Source organism: Podarcis gaigeae (assembly GCF_964106915.1).
Source record: "Podarcis gaigeae genome assembly, chromosome: 13".
Lineage (NCBI taxonomy): Eukaryota > Metazoa > Chordata > Lepidosauria > Squamata > Lacertidae > Podarcis > Podarcis gaigeae.
The window spans coordinates 9,191,232-9,213,309 of record NC_139689.1 but is presented as its reverse complement, the minus strand read 5'-3'; the positions used below and the strand labels follow the sequence as shown (position 1 = coordinate 9,213,309).

Below are 22,078 nucleotides of genomic sequence, written 5' to 3'. Positions count from 1 at the left end.
ATACCAACATTTTTTAGGAATATTATTTACCTATAGTTATGTAACTTCTTCTAACAAAGACCCAGCATTAATCAGCTGCTTGATATTAAATATTCTTCAGTGAATGAGACCCATAGTGGCATTTCAGCAGCAGCTTGTTTCTTCCAATTGTGATCAACCTTTTACTTTTACAAATCTATTCATTGAAATTGTCTGATATTTTGCTACTCGTCAATTGCAAGCCATTACCTGCCAAGGCTGCAGATCGTGAATTTTTAATACTCCACTGTTTCCTATTGCTCTTTTCTTGAAACCAGTCAAGTATATCCCTTGCAAAATATGAGCCACGACGTAAACAGCTTTGTAGATACTGTAGCTGTGGCCAGTCATGCTCATTTCAAATAGAGACCCTGGAAGACTCTGCAAGCTCTCCTCCCCAGTACACAGGTCAATGACCTCTATTGGTACACTGGGATTTGGAAATGTACAATCAAATGCTTGCTCCCAAAAGTCCTTGAAAAACCCATCTCCCTGTGTCCAGTAAAGTTTTATTCCCTGAAGAAATTCGTGGAACCGTGGGAGATTTTGTGAATGAATTGTGAAGGAAATAGCACCTTGAAAGATCTGAAGGCCCCAACTCCTTTGAAATCCTGTTAATATGAAATCAATCTGAGTTGTTACAATCCACACCTTTTTAAATGATGATGTTTCCCTATTTTCAGGATCGCTTAGAAATAGAATACTTCTGAGCCATATAATTGTCATAGATTCTCCATACATCATAAATGCATTGGCTTTGTCATCTGTTAAATGAGCATAAATATTCAAGACTATATCATGAAATCCATCCAAGTTATCAAAACGGGGTATTTGTGGGATTCTTTGTGTGAAGGTTAAACAGATTCCATTATGGGAAAGTAATGGCTCCAGGGTCTGCAAGAAATGTTCTCCACTATTATCATCGACAGTGAAGAGCCCAACCCAGGTCCATCTGAAATGCTTAAGCAAACTGATAATCCCCATATGCTGATGGGCTTCATTGGGCACCATGCGGTAAAATGGTACTTGGCTTCCATAATTTTTGTCTGGGGGAAATGACCCATATGTGAGCTAAATGAAAATGTACGTACGTTAAAGAGATTGCTTAGCAGCAGATGCCTGTTTATTAAAAAAAAAAAATACATTATAAGGAATTTATGGGTTAAATCCAAAAAGTTAGTTAGTTAGTTAGTTAGGTAAGTAGGTAGTTAGGTTGTTATGTTCTTAGGTAGTTAGATAGTGTATTGCCCTTCATCTGAAGATCTCAGGGTGTTTTCAGCATAAAAAATGTGAAATAAAAACACAAAATACCAAATATAAACAAGAACAGGAACAATACAAAAGAAAACAATGACCACTACTCAATCCCAAAAGGTTTTTATAACTGAAAGGAAAGGGGGAAATTGAAAAAGTAAATGAATGGAGGAAGACAGATAACTAGAATAGACAAGGAAGGAACAAAGGGCCAGGAAGGAAAAAGGGGACAGAAATCTTGGGATGAAGTTGAAGAAGGAGCAACGACTTTGAAAGAATTGATATCGTAAGTGCATGTGACAGAAGGATGTTAGAAGGCAATGATTTCCCTTTTGTTTCAGTGAGTTTGGCAGGGAGTGAGGTTGGCAGCTGTAATTTCCAGGCCCAGGTTTGTTCATGGAGCAAGCAAGTGTCCTCCTTATGGCTGAAATGGAGATGGGAATGGATTGGCTAGAAATGAAATGCTAGGGAAATGGCGCTTGTAGGGGGATGCTTAGAAATCTACTAGGCCACCTTTAAACCAGTTGGGGTGGAGTTGCAGAAAGCTCAAGTCAACTTAAAGGACTGCAATATATAATAATAATAATAATAATAATAATAATAATAATAATAATAATAACCGTGGCATCAATTAAAAAAAAATAAATCAGATTTAAATGTCAGTCAAAAACCCTTCCTTTTTCTAAAGTTTAAAATGACTCTCAAAATGGTAAGGCAAGAGTGTATTTTGTGATACCTGTTCAGAGATCCTACCTGTGGAATCTTGTAGAGGCTGATTGTGCCTGCCATATGGAAGGAGGTGTCAGCGCTAAGTCCCCCAATGATGGCTATGAGATTTTTCTGGGTGTCACATTTGTAGTTGGGAACAAATCGATGTGATTTGAAGAGCAGGTCAAGAGTGGTACGATAGGTCATTCTGGCATCATAGTAGCTATCATAGATGTGGAAGCCGAGAGTGATATTTGGGCAAAACTTGGAGTTCTCGTTTATCTCTTTCACGGCAAATGCCAAGGCAAGAATGTGCTGGTAGAATTTTGTTACTACACTGCAAGCAAAGATAATTAATGTACAACTTTGGAATATGAGATCAATTTGCCACAATGCCATTTTTAGCACAAACTGATTAAGATTGACATAACATTATTTTGAATGTCATTGATTTTTTCTAAGCTGTTAAACTCAGTGCAGTTCATATAAAGATTATCCTCTCTCATGGCCTGCCTAACACTTTGAAACACATGCTATCAATTTCTTTCTTGACCTTCTCAGTTCTCTTGTTTCCCCAGAGGGAATCTTGGGATACAGTCTACTATACTCCTGAAAGTTGTCAATTGCTACATATTTTAAAGTCCTTTTCTTTATTTTTCTAAAGGGGAGAAATTTTTTACTTAGGCAAAATGAAGGACATTCCTTTATAAATAAAATCAGCAAGACCACTAATCGCAGGGGCTTACCAGCCAGACTCACCATCTCCCAACATTTATATTAAAACTCAGGGAAGTGCAAAATGAGTCATCTCCTTCCACAGAGGAGGCAATTTGAAAGCATTGTATAAATGTTTAATTGAAAGAAAAACATGCACATTTTTAGCTTTTTAATATGGCTTTTAACTTGGTTTACGGCTTGGTTTTATGTATTTCTGATGTAAGCTACTTTGATTTTTTCTTATAAAAGAATGATATATAGATATATATTTAAAAGAGTTTTGTAAGTAAAATATATACACCCATATCGTCCACTGCACAACAATGAAATAAGCTTAACCTCATACCTTGAAAAATTACTAAAGTTCCCTGCAAATGCAGAAAAACTCAGGATTCTTTAATGTTGGAGCAAAACATTTGTGAAATAGAAAGACAACTTTAGACATGGCTCTAGTCTTATCATTTGAATTTCTTCCCCAGATTAACTCCCCCCCCCCCCCATTTTCAACTTTATCCTCATAAATGTCTGAATGGTAGAACAGTTTCAATTGTTTCGTGCAATAATTTTTTGCAACAAAAATTCAAAATCCTTTTCCTCATTTTGCTTTACAGAATGGAAAGCATTCTCAATATGGTAAACCAAACTACTATTGTCTACATTGCCCAAGATAAATAATGTGACAGAGAATGAGGAGTGGCCAGAAATTATCCAAAAAATTTTCTGTCAATAATTAAAAATGACTCATTGAGGAATTGTAGATGTATTGATTCAAGCATTGTTTTATTGCCTCTCTTCAGCTACATGTCTCCCACAGCACCTGAAAAAAATAACTAAGACAATCTCTATCTTCAGATTTGCAATCTAAAACACATGACACAAAAGCAAAGGAGATTTGGAAAGATGCAAAGAGGTGGAAGGCTCTTACTATGGAACATCAAACATATTCTGTGAAGGGTGCTCCTTGAAGGAAACTTCATAGAAGACATAATAGACCTGAGAAGCAATCCCACCAATGATGAAGCCACCTGGTTGGTACCACTGATGTGGAGCAGGGAATGGATAATTCATGGGACACCTAAGTGTATCTACTTTGCACACAGCAGGAGGGAGAAGAGACAACATCAGCCACCACAGCATCCTTGCGGTCAGACTTTTCTCTAAACACACACCTCCTGTTTCCATTCAGAGTAGCTGCACGACTTGAACAGGTTACATTGGGTAATTCCTAGCTCTTTCAATACAGCTTTAGAAGAATGGTTTACAACCAGCATTTGAGAATCAAAGGGTTACAACTGTATACCTTATTAGCCAATATTGCCAACACTGTGATGCTAAATCTGATCAATATTGTCTGTGTGTCTGTGTGTATGTGTGTGTGACACGTGAGCATTGAAACCGACAGAACCCTGACTGCTTCTTATCCCTGTTTCCTGCTCCCAATAGTATGCAGTTTCTTTATAACCACTTTGAGGTTTGTTTATTGACTGATTTCTTGAGTTCTAGGAAGCCTCAAAAGGTTCAGAGAAGTGAGCAAATTATAGTGATTTGGATAATTGCTGGGTGAGATGGTTACTTTTTCATTGCTTTGGCTGTAAGTAGAGGTTTTGCTAACAAACATGCTGAATTACCTCCACTTTCAATCATTTGCTTCTTAGGGGCAGAAAAAGTGACAAATACAATTTTCCATGGTGAGCACACAGCAAAAGAAAAGTAAGACTGAAACGTTCAGCTTTGATGACTCAGAGAAGTAGTAGATGATCCTGAAATGAAAGGCGGCTGGTCAACTGCAGTTTTATCAGATAAATGTAAAGCTCCAAGAATGGAGAACCTGTGGGGTTCCAGGTGCTGCTGGAATACAGCTTCCATCATTTCTGACCACAGACCATGTAGGCAGGGGCTGATTCCTAAAGTGTTATTACTCAGACCAGATGAGTGGGAGATTGCCTGCTCTAGATGGGGATGTACTTCTTCTGAAGGAGCAGGTTCGTAGCTTGGGGATATTCCTGGATCCCTTGCTCTCACTTGAGGCCCAGGTGGCCTCTATGGCCCAGAGTGCCTTCCATGAGCTTCGGCTGGTAGCCCAGCTACAGCCCTATCTGGACAGGGTTCACCCAACTACTGTCGTCTATGCTCTGGTAATCTCAAAATTAGATTACTGCAATGTGTTATATGCAGGGTTGCCTCTGAAGATGGTTTTGAAACTTCAACTGGTCCAGAACTCAGTGGCCGGGTTGCTCACTGGAACTAAACGGTTTGAGCATATTACACTGATCCTGGTACAACTGCACTGTCTACTGATATGTTCTGGTCCCAATTCAACTGACCTATGAAGCCTTAAACAGCTCAGGACCACAATACCTTAAGGACCGCCTCTCCCCATATGAACCTTGCCGGGCCCTGAGATCATCCTCTGAGGCCCTTCTTCATGTGCCTCCTCCTCAAGAGGTCAGGAGGGTGGCAACACAAGAAGGAGCCTTTTCTGCGGTGGTTCCCCATCTGTGAAATGTTCTTCCCAGGGAAATTCCCTTGCACCTTTACTCTACATCTTTAGGCATCAGGCAATAACATTCCTCTTCAACCAGGCCTTTGCCTGACCAGACATTCTATACACTTTTTAAAATGCTGGCTCTTTTCACAGGGGGTGGGGAAGTAAAATTGCTTTCTGCTTTGATTTTATGTAAGTGATTTTTAATGTGAACCACCCTGATAACTTTAGGTATAGGGTGGTTTAGAAATAATAATAATAATAATAATAATAATAATAATAATAATAATAATAATAATAATAATATATCTGAATGGGAAATTGACCCAATATACTAGCATCATCATCATGGGCTGACAAAACGTTTACTCGTTTTCTGTGCAGCGTGTTCCCAATCCAAATGTCAACCCATCTCTCAACGAGCTATTTATAACAATAAAAAGGTTTCAAGGATTTTGTATTGATGTGTAATGTGCAGTTTGATCCTCACTTGAAACCCTCAAGATGCCACAAAGCGGTTTCTCTATGTGCGGCATTTCTAAATTGATAGAATCAGTTTACAATTGCCCAGAAGTGTTTTCAAGATGTTGTTCTTGCTTATTTGCTGCTCTTGGAGGAAGAGTGGGGTATAAATATAGATGAATGAATAGTAAATCTCTTTAATCTGTAAACTAAATCTGCATCCATCATTTAAAATGTATATCCTACCTAATTTACCACAGTAGTAATTAAAATGTGTTTGGCAGTTCAGCTGTGGGAAGGTGGCCGGAGGGGACCTATAGAGGAAACCACAAGTTTAACCACATTGCCTGTCAACCGACAAACCAATATGCCTTGCTATGGATAATATGTTTTGAGGAGGAAACACCCGGTCTCCATTTGTTGGATTTAGTAAAGGTAAAGGTACCCCTGCCCGTGCGGGCCAGTCTTGACAGACTCTGGGGTTGATGCGCCCATCTCACTCAAGAGGCCGGGGGCCAGCGCTGTCCGGAGACACTTCCGGGTCACGTGGCCAGCGTGACGAAGCTGCCTTCCATTCTTGGGCATCATAGAATTCTAGAGTTGGGAAAGACCTCAAGAATCATCTAGTACAAGCTTCTTTAATGCAAACTGAGATTGTGGCTGACAGGAAAATAGGATAACCTTTATAAATGTTATCAATAACATTTTTTTAAAAAAAGTTACGCATATTGACAGCAAACATGGAAATGAATCTCATGAGACATAAACTGTCACTTTATTAACAATAAACTTGAGGGTGTGACATAGAGCACTGAACAATAAATTAAACAATAATGTTAAAATAAATATTCTAATTGCAGGTGTTATAATCTAAATATCATTTATGTATTATATAATGCAGGTTGTGGGGAACATTTGGCCCTCCAAATTATGCCGACCTATAACTTCCCTCACCCCTAGCCACTAGCCAGACCTGCTTGAGATAAAAAGAGTTGTAGTTTATCAGCATCTGGAGGGCTGCACCTTTCAATCACTTGGTGTCGGAATGCCCAGCAATGAGTCTATTTGAATGCACATTTCCACAGATGCATCCTCTTGGAGCAGATAGTGTCTTCCACTGCAGAACTGAGTCTTTGCATCCATCTTTCTAGCAGTTGCTGCTTCTTATGGCAAATGCACAATCAGGAACTCACTTTAAGCTCCGGATTGTTTCTCTGAAAACATTGGTACCTATGATACACATACTGTCAACTGTATAGTCAGATGAGTGTGGATTGTCAGGAATGATCTGGCAATTGGAATCATTCCTAGATGAAATTTGGCCCACCAGTCAGAGGTCCCCTACGCTTGTGCTAGGTTGACATAACATTTAATCCACTTTAATTTCACAAATCTGAACTTTTTAGTACATGATGTACTGCTCCCACAAAAGAGTTAGAGACCAGAGGTACTTATAGTAACAACTTTACACTAAACTCCTTAATATGTAAGATCACAATAGAATAAAGAACTAAGATGCAATCTTTAGAAGAAATCTTTACATCTTTCTCCTTATTAGTTGCTCCCTGCTGTTCAGCTCAGGCTTCAGAACAATGATGTAGCATTTTGGGGCAAAGATGCAGCCCAACAATCCAGCACTGGAGGACAAGATGGAGAAGATCTCCACCAGCACCATGGATTTTCCTTTGGTGCTCAGATAGGTTGGAACAAAAGAAAGCCAAACACTGCAGAACAGCAACATGCTGAAGGTAATAAACTTGGCTTCATTAAAACTGTCAGGTAATTTGCGAGCTGCAAATGCCACAATGAAGCTGGCAATAGCCAGAAGGCCCATGTAGCCCAGGACACAGTAAAACATGGTCACTGAGCCTTCATTACATTGCACAATGGTTTCCTCTGTTACTGAGTTCATGTCTAGATCAGGGAATGGGGGGGAGGTCATCAACCACCCAGTACAAATACTCGCTTGAATGAGTGAGCCAGAAAGGACAACACAGTTGCTCAGTCTTTTTCCCACCCACTTCCTCATCTTGGACCCAGGCTTGGTGGCCATGAAAGCTGCAACTACAGTGATGGTTTTGGCCAACACACAAGAAACAGCCACGGAGAAAATGATGCCAAAAGTAGGTTGTCGAAGAAGGCAGGTCATTTTGCCAGGGTGTCCAATGAATAGAAGAGATGAGAGGAAGCAGAGTAGGAGGGCAATGAGAAGAGCATAGGTGAGATCCCTGTTGTTGGCTTTGACAATGGGAGTGTCTTTGTGTTTAATAAAAGTTCCCAGCACCAAAATTGTAATTAGGGCAAAAAGAACAGCAACTGATGTTAAGCCGATCCCTACAGGTTCCTTATAGGAAAGAAAGGTTATTAACTTGGGAATGCATCCATTTTTGTTCTTGTTTGCATACTGATCTTCTGGGCATCTGAAGCAGTCGTCCATATCTGAAAAAATAGCATAAAGCCAAACTCCAGTTGCAATTCATGAGTGTTCTTTGCCTCTTACATATAAGTTATCATTCCTCTTGTCAGACTCCGGGCAATTCTTTCCCTCCCCCGGTGACCACAAGGAGCATAGAAAAACAAGAAAGAGTTCTTACTAATGAGTTTGTTAAATCATCACAGCACGAGACAAAGGAATCAGTCTGCCTCCTGATTAATAATGTTGCTCCAAATGAGCTCCTCCTGCCTCCCTTCCTAGCAACAGCACTTCGCCTGATGGTGGCTGTCAGGAGTGAACTGTCTCTGAGTTCTTTGCTCTTGCACCCTCAATGAACTCTGAGTTCTTGCAGAAGAGGGTCAGAAATGCTCTCCAGTGATAACGCTGTCTCTCCTGTCTCTTCTCCCTACAGCTCCCAAGTCTTCTGTTCATCTGTCTCTGAGCTGTGGCTTTCCTAAACCAACAAGTGCTATTCAATACAGTGGTACCTCGGGTTAAGAACTTAATTCTTTCTGGAGGTCCATTCTTAACCTGAAACTGTTCTTAACTTTAGCTAATGGGGCTTCCTGCTGGTGGTGCATCACCACTGCATGATTTCTGTTCTCATCCTGAAGCAAAGTTCTTACCCAAGGTACTATTTCTGGGTTAGTGGAGTCTGTAACATGAAGCGCCTGTAACCTGAAGTGTCTGTAACCCGAGGTACTACTATACTGCTTTCCTCTCCTCTGGAAGCTTCAGGAGAAGGGAGGGCAACTTCCACCATTTTCCTCCTCTTCAATCTGGTTCCCTTCAGTCCAGTCCCTGCACTTGTTTATCACAATCTTCCGATATTATGGTAATTGGTGGTCATGTAATATTATCTGAATTACCTTTTGAGCTGATATTATAGCCTTGTTTAAAACATTTTAATTAATATTCATTTTTGAAAGTTTTTATAAGAAGTTACTGGAAGGCAGCAGAAAAAATCTTCCTGCCACTCTAAGGAGGATAGTACACCCCAGGTAGTGTGGTTGCTGACCTTGATCCAGACATCCTGGAGAGTGAAGTCAAATGGGCCTTAGAAAGACCTGCTAATAACAAGGCCAGTGGAAGTGATGATATTCCAGCTGAACTATTTAAAATTTAAAAAGATGATGCTGTTAAAGTGCTACACTCAAAATGCCAGCAAATTTGGAAAACTCAGCAGTGGCCAGAGGATTCAAGAAGATCAGTCTACATCCCAATCCCAAAGAAGGGCAGTGCCAAGGAATGCTTCAACTACTGCACAATTGCACTCATTTCACACGCTAGCAAGGTTATGCTTAAAATTCTACAAGGCAGACTTAAGCAGTATGTGGACCGAGAACTCCCAGAAGTGCAAGCTGGATTTTGAAGAGGCAGAGGAACCAGAGACCAAATTGAAAACATGCACTGGATTATGGAGAAAGCTAGAGAGTTCCAGAAAGATATCTACTTCTGCTTCATTGACTATGCAAAAGCCTTTGACTTTGTCGACCACAGCAAACTATGGCAACTTCTTAAAGAAATGGGAGTGCCTGATCACCTCATCTGTCTCCTGAGAAATCTCTCTGTGGGACAAGAAGCTACAGTTAGAACTGGATATGGAACAACTGATTGGTTCAAATTTGGGAAAAGAGTACATCAAGGCTGTATATTGTCTCCCTGCTTATTTAACTTATATGCAGAATTCATCATGTGAAAGGCTGGGCTGGATGAATCCCAAGCCGGAATTAAGAACTCAACCAAACCAGAAGAAATATCAACAACCTCAGATATGCAGATGACACAACCTTGATGGCAGAAAGGGAGGGGGAATTAAAGAACCTTTTAATGAGGAGGAAAGAGGAGAGTGTAAAATATGGTCTGAAGCTCAACATCAAAAAAATGAAGATCATGGCCACTGGGCCCATCATCTCCTGGCAAATAGAAGGGAATAAATGGAGGCTGTAAAAGATTTTACTTTCTTGGGTGCCATGATCACTGCAGATGGTGACAGCAGTCACGAAATTAAAAGACACCAGCTTCTTGGGAGAAAAGCAATGACAAACTTAGACAGCATCTTAAAAAGCAGAGACATCACCTTGCCAACAAAGGTCCATATAGTTAAAGCTATGGTTTTCCCAGTAGTGATGTATGGAAGTGAGAGCTGGACCATAAAGAAGGCTAATCGCCGAAGAATTGATGCTTTTGAATTATGGAGCTGGAGGACACTCTTTAGAGTCCCAGGGACTGCAAGAAGAACAAACCTATCCATTCTTAAGGAAATCAGCCCTGAGTGGTCACTGGAAGGACAGATCGTGAAGCTGAGGCTCCAATACTTTGGCCACCTCGTGAGAAGAGAAGACTCCCTGAAAAAGACCCTGATGTTGGGAAAGATGGCGGGCACAAGGAAAAGGGAACAGAAGATGAGATGGCTGGACAGTATTCTCGAAGCTACTAATATGCGTTTGACCAAACTGTGGGATCCAGTGGAAGACAGCAGTGCCTGGCGTGCTCTGGTCTATGGGGTCACGAAGAGTCGGACACAACGAAATGACTAAACAACAACAACAAGGAGGATAGTGTGGCTACATGCACAACATAGTATTTAAGTTCTTTTAAATCAATAGGACTCATTAATCATTACTAGTCTTGTACGATGAAAAACGTCATTTACCATTCTGGTTTGAAATTTTCCCTTCTGGACATGGAACACAATCGTAGCAGCAAAATTTCTGCCCTTCCTTCCTTTTCTTCCGATTACCGGGGTGGCAGTAGTCATTGCACACACAAATAGGCAGCACCTGTGAACAGGAAATTATCTTATTTTTTGGGAGAGGGGTTTTTAAATACACTTTATGAGGGTTTATAGATAAAAATACAAAACTTAATATCAAATATTTTCCCTCTTTGTTTTGTCCAAACTAAGACTTTGATCTGAATACAATAAAAACATAAAGAGATATGGGAGGAAAAAAGGGATAAAGAAAGAAACAAAGAAAAAGAAATAGAAAAGAGGTTAAACGAAAGAGAGAAATAAAATTCAGAATGTAACTGACTTCTGGTTCTTCCTCTGTCTGCTATAAATAAACAATATTCACTTTATCCACTCCAATATAACACCCAGAAAGCCACTTTCTATACAAAAACATTATCTTCAGTCCTCAAATCAAAGTGTAATTATTTCTTTTTCTTTTTCACGCAAAGTTTCTATGAGAGGGTTCCAGTCTTCAACAAATTTTAAGAATGACTTTTCTCTGAACAAACATGTCAATTTTGCCATCTCAGCTAGGTCCATAAGTTTTAACACCTATTCCATTGTTAGAATAAAGGATCTTCCATCTTTGTCCAAATAAAAGTCTTGCAGCCATAATCCTATATTGTAGCAAAGTTCCATAGTCATTTTCTAATTGTATGTCCAAAGACCCAGGAAGAGTTCTGGCACAGAGAAAATTGCATAGAGAAAAGACCATGTGTAGGAAATATTTAAAAAATTCATAAGCTCCTAAGCCTGTCATGATAGGGTGAGGTATTCATGATTCATGAAATTAAAAGACGTCTGCTTCTTGGGAGAAAAGCAATGACAAACCTAGGCAGCATCTTAAAAAGCAGAGACATCACCTTGCTGACAAAGGTCTGTATAGTTAAAGCTATGGTTTTCCCAGTAGTGATGTATGGAAGTGAGAGCAGGACCATAAAGAAGGCTGATCGGCGAAGAACTGATGCTTTTGAATTATGGTGCTGGAGGAGACTCTTGAGAGTTCCATGGACTGCAAGAAGAACAAACCTATCCATTCTTAAGGAAATCAGCCCTGAGTGCTCACTGGAAGGAGAGATCCTGAGGCTGAGGCTCCAATACTTTGGCCACCTCATGAGAAGAGAAGACTCCCTGGAAAAGACCCTGATGTTGGGAAAGATGAAGGGCACAAGGAAAAGGGGACAGAGGACAAGATGGTTGGACAGTGTTTTCGAAGCTACCAACATAACCAAACCGTGGGAGGCAAGGGAAAACCGGAGTGCCTGGCGTGCTCTGGTCCATGGGGGTAATGAATAGTCGGAAATGACTAAACGACTAAACGACTAAACAACCACAATTAATGATTCACACACCCTTTGAGGCCAACACCAGCAAGCTAATGGCACGAGTTAATGTAAAAGTCATCCTCACAGGTCACAGAGCCTTTGGAAAATTCTATGGAACCAGAATTCATCTGAGAAGCATTTACCAGACTGCCTCCACTAACTGCAGCTTTTCAGTTCTGCTTGTAAGGTTTCCAATGAAGTTGGAAAATCCCTCCCTCGCCCAAACCATCGAGACAATCATAGGAGAGAGAAAACCTACTTGGCCTAAACTTTACCTCAAATTGCATATGGTGAAGAAGAAGGATGGGGGGGGAGGAGGCAAATGATAGACAATCTACATTATATGGCAGTGCATCTCTAATGCTGGTAAACATCGAAAACATAGCCCAAGTGACTTTTCTAAGCAAGTCTGGGGGATCAGTAATAACACTTTAGGAATACAGGAATGGTTAGGGTTTTGTCAGCACAGATCTGTCTCAGGAGACATTGGAAGAGTGGACCTTCGGGATGAAGTCAAACTAATGGAAAGTTACAGCACTACGTAGATTTTAAAACGTGCCCTTCCAAAGTGCTATGCCCACTTACCATTTAAAAGGGATGTCACCTATTTTTGCCTCATTTTTTATCTATCTAATGTAAGCACTGCCATGTATAAATGAGGCATAGTAAACATTATTAAAACAAAAGATTAGTTTTGTTTGGGAAGTTCATAATTGCATCCAGCTGGTACCAAAATTACTTTCATGTGTTTATGAAAGAAATCAGTGATGGTTATGTTGAGACACCTGAATGACCCATCTGAAGACATCTGAATGACCCCAGATGCCAGACCTGTTTAAAACCTTTGGGCCACATAATCATGTCCTCATGAATGATGAATTCCTTTCCATCAAGAGCATAGGGATTCACCGATCCTATTTTTAATTGAATGAAGGACTTATTTGGAAATGTGACCATGTTCATTATGTCAAATCCACCTCGCATTTCTCTCTTATCAGTAAATGTTACTGTTTCTCCAGCTGAGTTGTTAAATGAAATGTCATGGAAAAAATGGTGCAGCTACGGAAAGAGACAAAACACATGAAAAGAAAATAACACAAAAGAGTTTTTGATAAAATGCAATGATTTTCTGCCACCATTCTTTAGGGATATTATTTACCTATACTTATGTAGTATCTTCTAACAAAGACCAAGCATGAATCAGTTGTTTGATATTAAATATTTTTCAGTGAATGATACATTCAATAACATTTCAGCATCTACTTGTTTCTGGCAATTGTGATCAACCTTTTACTTTTTACTAATCTGTTCATTGAAATTGTCCTATACTTTGCTACTCTTCAATTGCAACACATTACCTTCCAAGGCTTCAGATCTTGAAAATTTAATATTCCACTGTTTCCTGTTGCGCTTTTCTTTAAGCTAGTCAAGTATATGCCTTGCAAAACATGAGCTACAATGTAAACAGCCTTGTAGATACTGTAGCTGTGGCCGGTCATGCTCATTTCAAATACAGACCCTGGAAGACCCTGCAACCTTTCCTCCCCAGTACACATGTCATTGACCTCTATTGGCACACCGGGATTTGGAAATGTACAATCAAATGCTTGCTCCCAGAAGTCCTTGAAAAACCCATCTTCCTGTGTCCAGAAAAATTTTATTCCCTGAAGAAATTCTTGGAACTGTGGGAGATTTTGTGAATGAATTGTGAAGGAAATAGCACCTTGAAATATCTGAAGGCCCCAACTCCTTTGAAATCCTGTTGATATGAAATCAATCTGAGTTGTTATAATCCACACCTTTTTAAATGATATTTCCCTATTTTCAGGATCGCTTAGAAATAGAATACTTCTGAGCCATATAATTGTCATAGATTCTCCATACATCATAAATGCATTGGCTTTGTCATCTGTTAAATGAACATAAATATTTAAGACTATATCACCAACTTCCTCCAAGTCATCAAAACGGGGTATTTGTGGGATTCTTTGTGTGAAGGCTAAACAGATTCCATTATGGGAAAGTAATGGCTCCAGGGTCTGCAAGAAATGTTCTCCACTATTATCATCGACAGTGAAGAGCCCGACCCAGGTCCATCCAAAATGCTTAAGCAAACTGATAATTCCCATATGCTGATGGGCTTCATTGGGCACCATGCGGTAAAATGGTACTTGGCTTCCATAATTTTTGTCTGGGGGAAATGATCCATATGTGAGCTAAAAGAAAATGTAAGTACATTATAGATATTGGTTAGCAGCAGATGCCTGTTTATTAAAAAAAATTACATTTTAAGGAATTTATGGGTTAAATCCAATAAGTTAGTAAGTTAGGTTGTTAGGTAGGTAGGTAGGTAGGTAGTTAGTTAGGTAGGTAGGTAGTTATTTAGGTAGTTAGGTAGTTAGGTAGTTAGGTAGTTAGTTAGCGTATTGTCCTTCATCTGAAGATCTTGGGGTGTTTTCAGCATAGAAATGTGGGGGGGAAACACAAAATAGCAAATATAAACAAGAACAAGAACAAAACAATGGCCCCTACTCACTCCCAAAAGGTTTTATAAGTGAAAGGAAAGGGGGAAATTGAAAAAGTAAATGAATGGTGGCAGACAGATAACAAGAGGTGACAAGGAAGGGCCAAAGGCCAGGAAGGAAAAAAGGGCCAGGATGCTTGGGATGAAGTTGAAGAAGGAGCAACAACTTTGAAAGAATTGAGGTAGTAAGTGCATGTGACAGAAGGATGTTAGAAGGCAGTGATTTCCCTTTTGTTTCAGTGAGTTTGGCAGGGAGTGAGGTTGGGAACTGTAATTTCCAGGCCCAGGTTTGTTCATGGAGCAAGCAAGTGTCCTTATGGCTGAAATGGAGATGGGAATGGATTGGCTAGAAACGAAATGCTAGGGAAATGGCGCTTGAAGGGGAATGCACAGAGATGTACTTGACCCATTTTAAACCAGATAGGATGAAGTTGCAGAAAGCTCAGGTCAACTTAAAGCACTGCAATCTGTTATAACAACAACAACAACAACAACAACAACAACAACAACAACAACAACCGTACCATCAGTTAAAAAAAATCAGATTCAAATGTCAGTCAAAAATCCTTCCTTTTTCTAAAGTTCAAAATGACTCCCAAATGGTAAAGCAAGAGTATATTTTGTGATACTTTTTCAGAGATCCTACCTGTGGAATCTTGTAGAGGCCAATTGTGTCAGCCATATGGAAGGAGGTGTCAGCGCTAAGTCCCCCAATGATGGCTATGAGATTTTTCTGGGTGTCACATTTGTAGTTGGGAACAAATCGATGTGATTTGAAGAGCAGGTCAAGAGTGGTACGATAGGTCATTCTGGCATCATAGTAGCTGTCATAGATGTGGAAGCCGAGAGTGATATTAGGACAAAACTTGGAGTTCTCGTTTATCTCTTTCACGGCAAATGCCAAGGCAAGAATGTGCTGGTAGAATTTTGTTACTACACTGTAAGCAAAGATAATTCATGTACAACTTTGGAATGTGAAAATAAACATGCAACAATGTCATTTTTAGCTCAAATTGATTTAGATTGACGTGAAATTATTTTAAATGTCATTGATGTTTCTAAGCGATTAAACTCAGTGCAGTTCATATAAAGATTATCCTCTCTCATGGCATGCCTAACACTTTGAAACACATGCTATCAATTTCTTTCTTGACCTTCTCAGTTCTCTTGGTTCATCAGAGGGAATCTTGGGATACAGTCTACTATACTCCTGAAAGTTGTCAATTGCTACATATTTTAAAGTCTTTTTCTTTATTTTTCTAAAGGGGAGAAATTTTTTATTTAGGCAAAATGAAGGACCTTCCTTTATAAAGTAAATCAGGAAGACCAGCAATCACAGGGCTTGTCCAAGAGATTTTCTCTCAATTTTTATTTAGGCAAAATGAAGGACATTCCTTTATAAAGAAATCAGGATCACCAATCCCAGGGGCTTGTTCAAAAGATTTTCTATCAATAATTATAAATGACTCCTTGCGGAATGGTAGATGTATTGATTCAAGCATTTTTAGTGCCTCTCTTCAGCTCTCTCCCACAGCACCTGAAAAAATAACTAAGACAGACTTCCGGTCGGCGCCAGCGTTTTAATGGCGGTCTTAGCCTCGAGCTCCGAGGCGAGACTGCTCTGCGAGTTTGGGTCTGACCCGCTACGGCGAGCGGGGGACCCCTAAAATCGCAGGCGCTGAAGCCTGCGAACAAGGAGACTCGGTGGGCACCTTTGCGCCCCCCGGTACTGCGAAAGAGCCTTTTTAAAGGCTCCGGAGCGGCATCGGGTGTGAGCGCGGTGCTGAGAGTCGCTACCCAGCCCGCAGAGTGAAGCCGCGTCGCCATTAACGGAGAGCGCCGATTCCTTCCTGAAACTACAATTGGCATCGATACCCGTGAGTAAGAACTTTAAAACAACCATTAACGGGACTTAAAAACTTGGATTTGGCTGAAAACGGGAGGCATTAAATCAAGGAAGTCTGCCCCCCGGAAACTGCATGTTTAATCAAGCAACGAAAAAATCAAGGTCTTTTTATATGACAAGTGCTTTTTAAAACTACAAGCCCGACATCAGAGAGTAACCTCCCCCCCTTTTGGGCAGGAATAGGGGGGGGAAGAAGAAAAAAAGAGACATTATTAACCTGCTGAAAACATTAAGAGAAGTCATCCCCCCTCACCGCTAAACCCCCCTGGTAGGGGCTGCCTGATCAGAGTTGTATCGCCGGAAAAGGGAACTGTCAAAAGGGAGCTGTCAAAATCGGACGGCAGATGTGAATGACTCTATTTGATAAAAAGTAACGGTTTTGGCTTATTTAGAAGATTGTTTTACCTTGATACAAAGTAAAGTTCGTGTTGGACTATTGGATTTGTATCGATATATGCTTAAGGCTTCTTTGTGACTTTCACTTTTGGGATACATTCTACTCCCCCTAGAGGGAAAGAGAGACATTGTTCCATTGGAAAAAATAACAGTGGGATTTTCCACTTAAACCTTTCCTGTGAGAACGACCTTGGCTATGAGCAATCCAGTGGAGGAAATATCAACAAGGGCCAGAACAAAAGCACAAGCACAAAAGAAAAGGGCCTCCACGGCAGGCTTACCAGCTGCACAGGAAAGGGTAACAACAGCATCAATGGATTCTATGACACAGGCACTGCTTAAAATAAACCAGTCTCTAGAGGCATTGACAAAGCAATCCACAGACAACTCCAAGAAGTTGGCAGAAAATTCCAGAAAATTGACAGAACTTACAACAAGATTAGACCTGAACACAACAACGATTTCATCTCATACTGACTCCATAAATAAATTAATACAGGAAAATACAGAAACGAGGAGGATAGCCGAGAGTGCTCAAAGTACGGTTGAGGAATTTAAAGGAAAATTTGTTCCAATTGAGAGGAAAGTGGGTGAACATGATGCAACCTTGGCCTTGATGGAACTTGAGAGAAAAGGGAAGAATCTGAAGCTGAGACTTGTCCCTGAGGAAGAAAAGGACGACCTTAAGGAATTCCTCACAGAGAATATTCACGGATTTTGGTTGGAGGACTGGGAAGGAGAAGAAGATTTTGAGATAACCACAGCCTTCCGGCTGGGCAGGAGACAAGGCAAAAAGCCGAGGGATTGTCTAATCACATTAAGATCCAGAGAAGAGAGAGACAAAATATTAAATCTACATTTTCAGAAGGCATTGGTGATAGGAAACTCTCAGATACAGATTTTTAAAGACATCCCTCGTTACATCTTGCAAGTAAGGACCTACTTTAAAGACCTTGTTGACCTGCTGAAGGGAAATAGCATCCCATTTAGGTGGGAATTTCCACAAGGATTGTCCTTCAACTTTAAAGGGAGGAAGATAAAGATCAAAACAATACAGGACAAGGACCAGTTCTTGGAAAGAAACTTTGAGGACTTACAAAAAGGGACTGTGACCCTAAGAGAACCAACAGATATTTCAAATCTATCATTTGGACTTACTTCACCACCACCAACCGAAGAAGAACAATTATTGGGTGCGGTCGGAGGAACAGATACCCATCAATAAACCAAGATGTCTCTGCAACTATTAACCTGGAATTGCAATGGTTTGAACCTTCCCCGAAAAAGAAAACAAGTTTTTTACATTCTAAAAAAAGAACAATTGGACATAATATGCCTCCAAGAAACACATATAGCCAGAACCCATAGGAAGCTTCTGATAAATAAGAGACTAGGATTGGAATTTATATCATCAGATAAAGTCAAAAAAAGAGGCGTAGTGATGTACATTAAAGAAAAATTGGCCCCAAAAATGATATTTAAGGACGAGCAAGGAAGATATTTGGCAGTTGAAATTCAATCGCAAGGAGAAAAACTTTTAATAGTAGGGGTGTATGCACCTAACAAGGGGAAGGCGGAATTTTTCAAGAAATTGCATGAGACTCTATCAGACTTTATGGACTATAAAATTGTAATGATGGGCGATATGAACGGAGTAGTCTCCACAAACATGGACAAAGCCCAAAGACTTGTGATATCCAAGGACGGGAGACTACCAAAGGCTTTTTTTGAAATGACCGACAATATGGACTTAATAGACATTTGGAGAACAAGGAACCCTCTAGAAAGAGAGGGAACCTTTTTCTCCGAAGCAAAGATGACATGGACTAGAATTGACCAAATTTGGATCTCCAGCAATCTGGCATTAAAAGTTAAGAAGATAGAAATCTGCCCAAAAACCTGCTCCGACCATAATGCTGTAAAAATGGAAATGAAACAAACAACGGCGGGAACATTTCGATGGAGAATGAATGACACCCTCTTAAAAGATGAAGAAATCTACAAGAAGGCCCAAAAAACTTTAAGAGAATATTTTGAGATAAATTTAAGAACAAATGTGGAGAAAAGAACAATCTGGGATGCAAGTAAAGCTGTGATGCGTGGTTTTCTTATCCAGCAGAATTCCCTAAAGAGAAGAAAGCAAAAGGAGAGGGAAGAGAAAATCCTGGAAAAAATAAAGGAAGAAGAGAAGAAGTTAAGATCTAAACCAAAGTCACAAGAAATATTAAGAGAAATAAAATTCTATCAGATGCAATATATGGAACTGATGAATCAAGAAATAGAATGGAAGATAAAGCAGATGAGACAAAAGACATTTGAATCGGCAGATAAATGCGGGAAACTGCTATCATGGCAATTGAAAAAAAGACAAAAACTGAATACTGTAACATCTTTGGAAGAAGATGGAAGAATAATCACTAGACCAAATGAGATAAGCAATTGTTTCCAAAGCTTCTTCAAAAAACTGTATGCGCAAGGCCCAACAAACGAGCAAGAAATAGAGGAATTCATCAGGAAATATGGACTCTCAAAAATCTCAGAACAGAATAAGATGACCTTAAATGGGAGAATAACAGAACAAGAAATAGAGGGTGCCATTCAGAATATGAAATTGGGGAAATCTCCAGGACCGGATGGTTTAACTGCAGGATATTACAAAATGTTAAAAGAATGGTTGACTCAACCATTGAAAGAAGTTTGCAATCAAATTTTGGAGGGGAAAAAGGCTCCCGAATCGTGGAAAGAGGCATTCATCTCACTTATACCAAAGACAGAGACTGGCAAAAGCCAAGTAAAAAACTATAGGCCTATATCACTGTTGAATGTGGATTATAAAATTTTTGCAGACATTCTGGCAAAAAGATTTAAAAGAGTGCTAGTAGGGGAGATTCATAAGGACCAAACAGGCTTTCTCCCAGGGAGATATATGTCAAGTAATGTGAGAAATATTTTAGACATTCTGGAACTGTTGGAAATGGACATTAACAAAAAGGCAGTTTTGATCTTTGTGGATGCGGAGAAAGCCTTTGACAATATCAATTGGAGTTTTATGATGAAGAATCTCCAGGGAATGGGGGTAGGCCAAAGATTTCAAAATGGTATAGGTGCGATATATGCAGAACAAAAAGCAAAATTAATCGTGAATGGTATGGTGATGGATGATATATCAATAGAAAAGGGTACACGACAGGGATGCCCTATGTCTCCCTTCCTGTTTATATCTGTCCTGGAGGTTTTGTTAAACATGATTAGAATGGACCCGCTGGTTAAAGGTATTCAGGTCGGAGCGAAACATTATAAATTAAGGGCATTTGCAGATGACTTAGTTTTAACATTACAACAGCCAGAGGAGAGTACGAAAAGAGTGTTGGACCTAATTGAGATATTTGGTCAAGTGGCAGGATTTAAATTGAACAAACAAAAAACCAAAGTGTTGGGGAAAAATTTGATACCGGAAGAAAAAGATAGATTTCAAAACGTAACGGGTTTGGAAATTGTTAAAAAAGTTAAATATCTGGGGGTAAACTTAACATCAAAAAATGCTAACTTATTTAAGGACAATTATGAGAAATGCTGGACAGAAGTCAAAAGGGATCTAGATATATGGTCTAGACTGAAACTTTCCTTGTTAGGCCGTATAGCTGTTATCAAAATGAATGTATTGCCGAGAGTGTTATTCCTGTTTCAGACTTTACAAATTCTGGATAAGATGGAGTGTTTCAAGAGGTGGCAAAAAGATATATCTAAATTTGTCTGGCAGGGCAAAAAGCCCAGAATTAAGTTTAAGATCTTAACAGACGCAAAAGATAGAGGGGGATTTGCCCTGCCGGACTTGAGGCTCTACTATGAGGCAGCAGCTTTTTGCTGGCTAAAACAATGGCTACTTCTTGAGGACACAGACATCTTAGATCTAGAAGGTTATGATAATAACCTCGGCTGGCATGCGTATCTGTGGTATGACAAGGTGAAAGTGCATAAGAGTTTTAAAAACCATATGGTACGGAAGGCATTGTATAATGTCTGGATCAGGTACAAAGATTTAATGGAAAATAAAACCCCCAGATGGTTATCACCAATGGAAGCAAAAGCAGTTAAAAAACTCAACATGGACTCAAATTGGTTAAAATATGATGAAATTTTAGAAAAGGATGGAGAAAAGTTTAAATTAAAGAGCTATGAAAAATTAAAACATAGAGTTAGAGATTGGCTACATTACCACCAAATAAATGAAGTGTTTAAGCTGGACAGGAAAGTAGGATTCCAGAGTGAAAAGTCAAAGCTAGAAACGGAACTGTTAGAACCCAATACAAAAAACTTATCCAGAATGTATAACCTGCTGCTGAAATGGAATGTACAGGATGAAACGGTAAAATCAGCTATGATTAAATGGGCACAAGATGTTGGTCATGACATTATGTTTGCTGACTGGGAACAGTTATGGACCACCGGTTTGAAATTCACAGCATGTACTGCTTTGAAAGAAAATATTATGAAAATGATTTACAGGTGGTACATGACTCCAGTCAAGCTTGCTAAGATCTATCATTTGCCCAATAACAAATGTTGGAAATGTAAGGAAGCTGAAGGAACCTTCTATCACCTTTGGTGGACCTGCCCAAAAATTAAGGCCTACTGGGAAATGATCTATAACGAAATTAAGAAAGTCCTTAAATGGACGTTTTCAAAGAAACCAGAGGCTTTTCTTCTGGGCATGGTGGGCCAATTGGTACCGAAGAAGGATAAGACTTTTTTTATGTATGCAACCACGGCAGCAAGAATTCTTTTAGCAAAGTATTGGAAGATGCAAGAACTACCCACTCTGGAGGAATGGCAGATGAAGGTGATCGAATATATGGGATTGGCAGAGATGACCGGCAGAATCCGTGACCAGAGGAAGGAGGCGGTGGAGGAAGATTGGAGAAAATTTAAAGTATACCTTAAGAACTATTGTAAAATATTGGACGGTTAAGATGTCGAGAGGCTAGAAACAAAGAACTACAGCTGTAAATCGTAAATTAAAGGGGGAAACTTAATGAGAATATATAGAGAAATTGACTGAAGGGTTGCTGACACATTATAAAATAATGATGCAGAGAAGGGGAGGTATGGGGA

The 22,078-nt window shown here is 39.7% G+C and overlaps 1 long non-coding RNA gene and 1 gene segment (V, D, J or C); one reads left to right on the top strand and one right to left on the bottom strand.

Annotated features, from left to right (window-relative positions):
- Positions 1-22,078, top strand: part of LOC310828875 (Ig mu chain C region secreted form-like) — a 1,309,992-nt gene that overhangs the window by 500,152 nt on the left and 787,762 nt on the right.
- The window catches only part of LOC310829120, a 55,389-nt gene that overhangs the window by 3,635 nt on the left and 29,676 nt on the right, over positions 1-22,078 (bottom strand). The window contains exon 3 of one of the 3 annotated variants that reach the window (XR_014557164.1): positions 10,737-10,861. The exons of the other annotated variants lie outside the window; for them this stretch is intronic. This is a non-coding gene — a long non-coding RNA (uncharacterized lncRNA). Of the gene's footprint in view, positions 1-10,736; positions 10,862-22,078 lie in introns of those variants that run through there. 3 annotated transcript variants of the gene reach the window in all.